Below are 9135 nucleotides of genomic sequence, written 5' to 3' on the forward strand. Positions count from 1 at the left end.
ATTCAATATAATTTTTTAAAAACTTTTTTTTGGTTTTGTGTTTTTATTGGGGTTTATCGTAGACAGGAGCTGCCCCCACAAGGATGCCCCTCCCACCAAGCAGGTCCGTTTGTTCTAATCCTCCTGCGCTTTCTGGGCCTTTTTCTTTTTCTTTGTGCTGCTCTTTGTGCAGCTAGCAGCAGCCTCAGGCTCCTCCTTGGAAAATTTCCTTTTCTTCTTAGGGGTCGCAGGGCTTGCTGCTTCTTCTGGTTCACTGGCCACTTCCTCCTTAGGTGAGGATTTCTTTCTCTTAGGACACTTATGCTGCTAGTGGCTATCTCTTCAAGATCACTGGACATAACTTTTTAAAAACTTAATGAAGATATAATAGAATCAAAACATTAGCTTCTTAAAATCTTGAGGTTCATATTTAGAACTATCTGTAATATCTGATATATAAAATTGTAGAACAGGACTTTCAAATTGGCCATTTTACTAATACAATACAATGACCAAGGCATAGAATAGAAATGTACAATGCATAGACATTCAAGTAAGAATCATTATTCTCTTTAATGTAGAATAAATAATTTATATTCTACAAGGGCAGTGGGGTTAGTAGTTCTGTAGTAGTTCTATTATGTCCTGGCATAATGTTCCAATGTGCAATAACACCAACAATTTTCTTAAGTCCATGTTTCATTTTCTGGTTAATGAACATTTCTTGTAAATAGACAAAAGATAATTTAATTTCAAGTATTTTCTTAAAAGTCTGTGTCTATAATAATTATGAAAATTTGAAAGGAGACTTAAATCACTAAAATTATATATATATATATATATATATATATATATCTTATACAATCTCCTTTGTACAAAACACACATTAAATATAAACTTAAAGCAGTCATGGTAATTTTAAGCAAATCTGTTTTGTGTGATATGTAGTTACATAAGATCAACACCAGAATAAGTTACTATCTATTAGTAAAAGCTTTCTTTAGCACTAATCATGCATGTGGTTATGTTTCCTAATTTGAAATCATCTAAACATGGGGGGAAATGTATATATAAAAAGGTTAGGCTAGAGAGATGGCTCAGCGGCTAAGAGTACTGACTGTCCTTCCAGAGGTCCTGAGTTCAAATCCCAGCAACCACATGGTGGCTCACAACCATCTATAATGTTTTAATGCCCTCTTGTGGCTTTTAGGTATACATGCAGATATAGCATTCATATACATAAAATAAATAGCTTTTTTTAAAAAGAAAGAAAAAGGGGGGCCAGTACGTCCATAAACCAACAAACTGTCAGTCATGTATCATAAAACAAGAAAACCACACATGTGTACAATGATCAGGTATTACATACACACAGGTGCACACATGCATGTGTGCACACACTCCATGCACAACAATCAGGTTAAATAAAGCCTAATGAGATGCCACATCTAGTTCATTTAAATGTGGTTCATTGAATGAGTAGCTTTTTGGGTCATCTTCCTTTTTTATGAAATTATTTTATTTATTTACATTTTGAAAGTTTCCCCCCTTTCTGGTCTTCCCTCCCCTAGTTCTTCACCCCATTCCCCCCACCTCTGACATGGTGCATCCCCACCCGCCCACCCACCACCACCTCACCCCCATCAGCATCCCTCTTCCCTGGGGCATCAAGTTTCCACAGGATTAAAGGCAACCTCTCCCTCCGAGGCTAGACAAGGCAGTCCTCTGCTACATATGCGCCTGGGGCCACGGAGCAGCCCATGTGTGCTCCTTGGTTGGTGGCTTAGTCTCTGGAAGTTCTAAGGGGTTTGGGTTAGTTGACACTGTGGGTGTTCCTATGGGGTTGCAGTCTCACTGAGCTCCTTCGGTGCTTCCCCTATCTCTTCCATAGGGGCCCCTACTGCAGTCCAATGGTTGGCTGTAAGTATCTGCATTTGTCTCAGTCAGCTGCTGATAGTGCCTCTCAGAGGACAGCCATGTCATGCTCCTGGCTGCAAGCACAACATGGCCTCAGTAATAGTGTCAGTGTTTGTTGCTTGTGCATGGGATGGATCCCAAATCGGGCCCATCATTGGGTGGCCTTTCTTTCTTTCAGCCCCTGCTTCATTTTTGTCCCTGCATTTCCTTTAGACAGGAACAATTTGGGGTCAAAATTTTTGAAGATGGGTGGGTGGTCCCCTGCTTCAACTGAGGGCCATGTCTATCTACTGGAGGTGGTCTCTCCAGGTTCTAACTCCCCACTGTTGGGCAGGCTACCAGGACTCAATGGAGATGACTTTGATCATCTTTCTATTCTTGAAAACAGTATGGAGAAAATGATAATATTCCTCAAAGTCTCCTTTTACTTCAAGTGTGATGAAATCCCTGGCTGGTGTCTTATGTAAATATAACTGGCCCCCTTTTGGCCTTTTGTTAGAATAGGCAAGGGGTTCCTTAAAGACATTACTCACTGGGGCATTGGTTACAATATACCTATAACTATTTTCTCATTAACTTCTGTAACAAAGCTTCATCAGAATGGAAGGCGACATTCTCTATATTACATTTTTTGTTTCATTCCTTCTATAATCTCCCACAAAGTACTACTATCCACTGCATCTCCTCAAATAACTCAATGCCTTTTATAGTCTCAGTAACAGAAAACTTCTTACCTAAAATATCAGAGAACTTTAATATGGTATGGAGAGAATGCCCACAGTCAGCTAATTATTAGTGGTTCCTCTGTATGTTTGATACTATTAAATGTCTGAGGCATTTGCCCCATATTTTCTCACACATTTATAAATACCATAGCTCTGCTGACTTCAGAGGTGGACTGTGCTACTATGTGTTCAAAAACATCTTTTTCAAAATCTTTCCCCAATTTGGAACAGCACAGTCTGGAACAGATCTTATTTTCCATAGTATTGTAGCAATTACTAGTGCTGCAACTGTTTCTTTGAAGTAAACCAAATGAGCAGGTGTCCCTTCCCAGCAGTCTTTTGTAAAGAGATCTCTCTGTAAAATCATGTAACTTGTATTCCCGACTATTTAAATTACTGTGATGGTTTGTAACTGCTTGACCTAGGGAGTGGTACTACTAGTAGGTGTGGCCTTGTTGGAGTAGGTGTGTCTCTGTGGGCATGGACTTTAAGACCCTAGTCCTAGCTGCCTGGAAGTCAGTATTCTGCTAGCAGTCTTCAGATGAAGATGTAGAACTCTCAGTTCCTCCTGTGCCATGCCTGCCTGGATGCTGCCATGTTCCTGCCTTGATGTTAATGGACTGATAACCTCTGAACCAGTAAAGCAGCCCCAATTATATGTTGTCCTTATAAGAGTTGCCTTAGTCATGGTGTCTGCTCACAGCGGTAAAATCCCAAGACAGTTACTAAAAGTTTACAACAAATATTTTGCCAGTATTTTCTTAAGCTGTCTAGAATTTGTGGCCACTAGAATGCAAACCAGGACTGAACAAGAATAGCTTCAAATCAGTGTATAAGCAGATAGCTCTCTGAGGCTGTGTTTTCTGCTATGAAGAGGTTTCTGTGGGAGATGTCAGACCCCTCAGGAACAGCCTTTCCTTTGATAGGACATGACCAATGTAGTTCCCATTAAGCTCCAAGCAACCAATGACTTTCCCAGACCAAAGTACAAATCCCACAGTAAATCTTCCCCCAAGCATATGGCCATGTCTGTTATAGAAAACACCTATGAACATGGGACCAATTTCTGTCCTATTGTGTTGAAGCCAAAAGGTCCTTGCATTCACAGGTAGCACTAAAGAAACCAGAAATGTTAAACAAGCAAGGTTGTCTTCCCAAAGAAAAAGATATGTAACTTGTTTTCCACCCAGGAATTTGGGAATGGAGGCAGCTAATAGCCTAAGTGATCTTTGTGTTATCCTTGTGTTAAGACCAGGCCATACCAAGCTATCACAACAGAACTGTAAGCAGATAGTAGTCTAAGCAACCTCGGTGCTATCTATATGACTGGAGATGACTAATAGCCCAGATGACCTCTACAGAGACCACACCAGATCCTCTCCTAGGCCTTTAAGGTAATACATGTAACCTATCTCTAAAACCAATCTTCATGGAAGAAGTGACATACACTTTGAAAAGAGTTTCAAAATATTCTTCCTTGTACATGGGATTGTGTTGCTCCAGGAAACTTTTTTCCAAAGTTGTATTGTACTTAAATAAGCCTAAAATAAAATGTTCAGGGTCAGACTTTAAAAATTTGAACCAACACCATTTAACTGAGCTGTGTTGAAGCAGATTTCCTTCTTGCCTCATGTGGTTCGTTATTCTGCCTGCCCTGCTGGTCAGAGACCACCTCATTATTGCTGTGATAAAACACTGTGGCCTAGAGAAACTTGAGGAGTAAAGGGTCTATTTGAAGTGTATAGTTGCACATCAATGAAGTCAGAGCAGAAACTAAGGCAAGCACATGAAGGCAAAAAATGAAACAGAAGACATGGAGAAGTGCTAATTATTAGCTTTCTCTTCGTGGCTTACTCAGCCTGGTTTCTAATGCACCCTAGGACCCCCTGCACAGGGGTTTCACTGTGCACAATGGGCTGGGCCTAGTCATATCATTAGTAATTAATTACAAATTAATAAAATGACTAATAGTCTTGCCTCTAGGTAATCTGGTGGGGACATTTTCTCAAATGAGACTCTCCCTACCCAAATGATCCTAACCTGTGTGAAGTTGACATAAAAACTAGCCAGCATACCTGGGCGGCTAAAGTCAAGCAAGTTGATTAGACTGGTCTGGAACACAGAACTTGCTGCTTGGACCATGCTTCCAGACTGAGAATAGCACAGACAGAACTATCCAGACTCTGTTGGCAACAGCACAGATGGGATTAACCAGATTCAGTATCAGTACATTTTAAAAGTGTAATTAGCAATCATCTAGCAGTCTAACATATGGAAGCACAATTTAAACATTATTTTAACAAGGTTATTACTTTTTATTTACATAAGTACATTTGTAGTGGTTTGAATAAGAGTGACTCTCATATGTTCATATGTTTGAATACTTGGTCCCAAGTTGGTGGAACTGTTTGGGAAGGATTAAGATGTGAACCTTTGTGGATAAGATGTGTCACTGGGAGTGGACATGGAGGTTTCACAAGACTCAATGCCTTTCCACTGTGTCTCTTTATCTCTGCCTCCTAATTATAAATCAAAATGTGAAATCATAAAGTCAATTAAATACTTTCATTTATAAGTTGCTTTGAGGTTATGTTTTCAGCGTGTTAGAGTCCATAGTGGTGGAGCAAAGGCATGGTGGCAGGAACAACAGAGAGCTCACAATACCATTCTCTCTATTTGATTTATGGTTGTTATCGCAACATGTTCAGCTACTTCTGTAAGCAAGCCTCCTATTTTATGCTTTCCAAAAAGAAGTTGCCTTGGTCATTGTCTTAGTTAGGGTTTGATTGCTGTGAAGACACAACATGAGCACGGCAACCCATATAAAGAAAAACATCTCACTGGGGCTGGCTTATATTTTCAGAAGCTTAATCCATTATCATCATGGTAGGATGCATGGCAGCATGCAGGCAGACATGGTTCTGGACAAGCTGAGAGTTCTACATCTTGATCCGAAGGCAGCAAGGAGGAAATTCCATACTGGGTGGAGTTTGAGCACATATAAGACTTCAAAGCCCGCCTCCACAGTGACACACTTCTTCCAGTGAGGTCACACCTATTTCAACAAGGCCACACCTCCTGATAGTGTCACTTCCTATGGGCCAAACATTCACACTCAGGAGTCTGTCAAGGCCATACCTATACAAACCACCACAGTCATGTTATCTCTTCCTAGCAATGGACAAGCAAGTAGGATACCCTCCAAGTCTTCATGTTCCAAATTATCCTTGAACTGTACATCTAAGCATCCTCACTATAGTTATAATTTAAAACTTTGTACCTCATGTTCTTTTGTGGGCTCATATAAGACACTGATGATCTAGCATCTTTTTGCCAATAAGGGCCTGTATATCATGGCAAATTTCCTTTTGATAAAATGAAATTCCCTGGGGTATTTGACCTCTAGGTCAGAGAATTTGACTTGAAGCCTTTGAGAACATACTTAACCACCAGTTGGGCCCTCATTCAGTTCTAAGTGTAAAGAATACTCCTAGCAAAGCATTCAGGAAGACTGAGGTTGCCATAGCATTCGGTAACTGCATCACTTGCCAGACTTGCTGTATCTCCCAATCCCTTGTACCTTTAGCTTTGGGGACCAGGAAGGATTCACTGACATGATAGAGTTTGGCCTAGGGAAGCTTTAGGCACAAATGGCGGGGGGGGGGGGGCTAAGAAAGGCAGAAGGGCTGAGGAAACAGATTTTGGGAAAGCTGGCCCAAGATGAAGACAGCAGCAGAAGACCTGACCTATATTTTGATGAAGAAGGCGTAAAGCTGAGTTGGAGTAGTCCACTAAAGAACATTTGCATTAGCTGTTGAGGCAAAAGGAAAAAGTGCCCCAAATTAATTGCACAGAAGATGGTCTATAACTTCCCTTTCCTTCACACATTGCTCTATTTGCTAAGTAGCTTTAATATAGAATATGGTAGAAAAGACCAGTTATTAATTCTAATTTATTGATTTATTTAGTGATTTTCTTAGAGCATTGTTTGTACTGCCTATTTACCAAGCATGACGTCATTTGCTCCCTGAAACAGAATGACTCAGAGAAACAGCTGGAGAAGTAGCTGGAAAAAAAGATGAAACAATAGGTTGTTGCCCTTAACAACCTGCTGACTGCTACGTAAGCAGCTGTAAAGTTTTTCTGGCTTGTTTGCCCCACCTTGTGGTTGTACAGTATAAGTGAAATGCAAACTGGACCTGGGATTGAAGGCTTTCAGGAGCTGTCCTGGCTTTGATTTGCAACAGTGACATTCCCATTGATGTCAGAGTGCTGACTCCAGAGTCTCACAACAGCTATAAGCAGCAGAACTTCACGCAACAAGTGACGTTACTGGCAATGGCAGCACCTCAAATTCCTTTAATCTCCATTCCTGAATTCGTGGTTATTTTATATAGTTTTACTTAGAATATAATTACATCACTTGCCTTTTTTTCTTTACTCCTTCTAGCTCCTCCATATTGCCCACTCCCAATTTTGTAGCTTCTTCTTTGATTGTTATCACTATGTATTCACAAAGACATAAATATAACCTACTGAGTCAATTTTTGTTCATATATATATATATGTTTTTGGAGTTGACCACCCTATACTGGACAACCAACTAGTAGAGGCTCTATCTATCTATCTATCTATCTATCTCTTTCTCAACAGTCATCAGTTGCCTGTAGTTCCTTATCCAGGGGTATGACACTGTGAGGGTTTTCACCTTCCTGTGTTAGTATTTCCACTGATATTGTCACTGTTCTGATCTTTTTACATAACAATTTCTATGAGAGACTGCCTCACAACATACTTTCTGGTATTCTGGCTCTTATAATCTTTCTGACTTCATTTTCCTCAATACATCCTAAACCATAAATGCAGGAAATGTGTTGTAGATGTATCCATTGGGGCTGGGCTTCCAATTACCCACTGATTTCTACATTGTATCCATGTATTAGTCAGGATTCTCTAGGGAAACAGAATGGATAGAATGAATATATATATATATATATATATATATACGAGATTGATTAGACTAGTTTATTAGAGTTATTAGACAGGCTGTGGTCTGACTATTCCAACAATGGCTGTCTCCTGAAAGAAAGTCCAAGAATCCGATAGTTGTTTTGTCTATGAGGCTGGATGCCAGAATCCCAAAGAAGTAGGCTCTTCTATGCCAGTGAAGAAATGAACTTGCCAGCTACTTGGGCTTCAGTTAATTCCACATATAGTCAAGTTGACAACCAAAAATATCCATCACAGTTCTATTATGGCTTTTTGTGATAACTTCCATTTGCTGAAAAAAGGTTTTTTTTAATGAGGGGCAATAGCAACACATATCTGCAGGTATAAAGATGAGATTTAGGAGGTAGCTAAAAATTTCACTAGTGACAGATTATCTTCTAAGATCCATGAACTCACTAGCTCCAGGAAATTGGCCAGGTTTCTAGTACCCAACTAGACAGTTGGTGGTTATCAATAAGATATGAGTACCACTTACTACACCTTAAAGGAAATCTTGTCATACTAGTCACTATCATGGTTTGTAAGTGTCACAGATGAGCAGAACTATTAATTGACATCACAAATATCATTACAAAGACAAATGGATAGTGAAATTGTAGTATATATAAACAATGGAGTTCTATTCATCTCTAAATAAAAATGCAATTCGCAGGTAAGTGGATGGACCTAGGAAAGACTATTTTGAGTAAGTAACCCAAACCCCCCCCCAAAAAGACAAATGCCTGATTTTTCTCTCATCTGTAATTCCTTGCTCTAAATCCTCAGGTATGAGTGAACAACATAGAGTAACAACAGAAAACAGGAGAGTATAATGGGGCCATAGATAGGGAATGGGGGCTTGAAAGGAATACCAGGATAGAGGTGATATGAAGTGGAAAAGAGAACGGAGAGGGGGCTCCAACTGGGGCTGAGGGAGCTCAATATCCAGTGAAAAGGAGGGACAAATAATGTCAAGGTTGTTTTAAAAAGCATTAAGGAATCTTTACAATTTACAAGTGGGCTGGAAAGATGGCTCAGCAGTTAAGAGCACTGACTGCTGCTCTTCCAGAGATCTTGAGTTCAATTCTCAGCAACCACATGGTGGGTCACAACCATCTGTAATGTAAACTGATGCCCTCTTCTGGTGTGGCTGAAGACAGCTACAGTGTACTAATGTGCATTATATATATAATGTGCATTATATATATTATATTTATATATATATAATATATTGTATATAATATAAGATTTACCTAAAAACTCATACACAATATATATAAGGAAGTAATGGCCCAGGCCTGACAATATTCCACACAAGAACCATAAGCTAAAAAATCCTCTAGTACCAGGCACTACAAACCTCCTTTCAAATGTTTGGTCAGGGTAGACAGAGTCCCAAAACAAGATAGACTATGGCTGTTACCCTTGCTTGCCTCTCAGAGATTAAAAGTCTCTATTACTGAGGACACTGAGAATTTGGAACACAGGGCTCAGATTATTGGAGCTGAATCTAGTTTGAAAGCTT

Source organism: Apodemus sylvaticus, chromosome X, assembly GCF_947179515.1.
Source record: "Apodemus sylvaticus chromosome X, mApoSyl1.1, whole genome shotgun sequence".
Lineage (NCBI taxonomy): Eukaryota > Metazoa > Chordata > Mammalia > Rodentia > Muridae > Apodemus > Apodemus sylvaticus.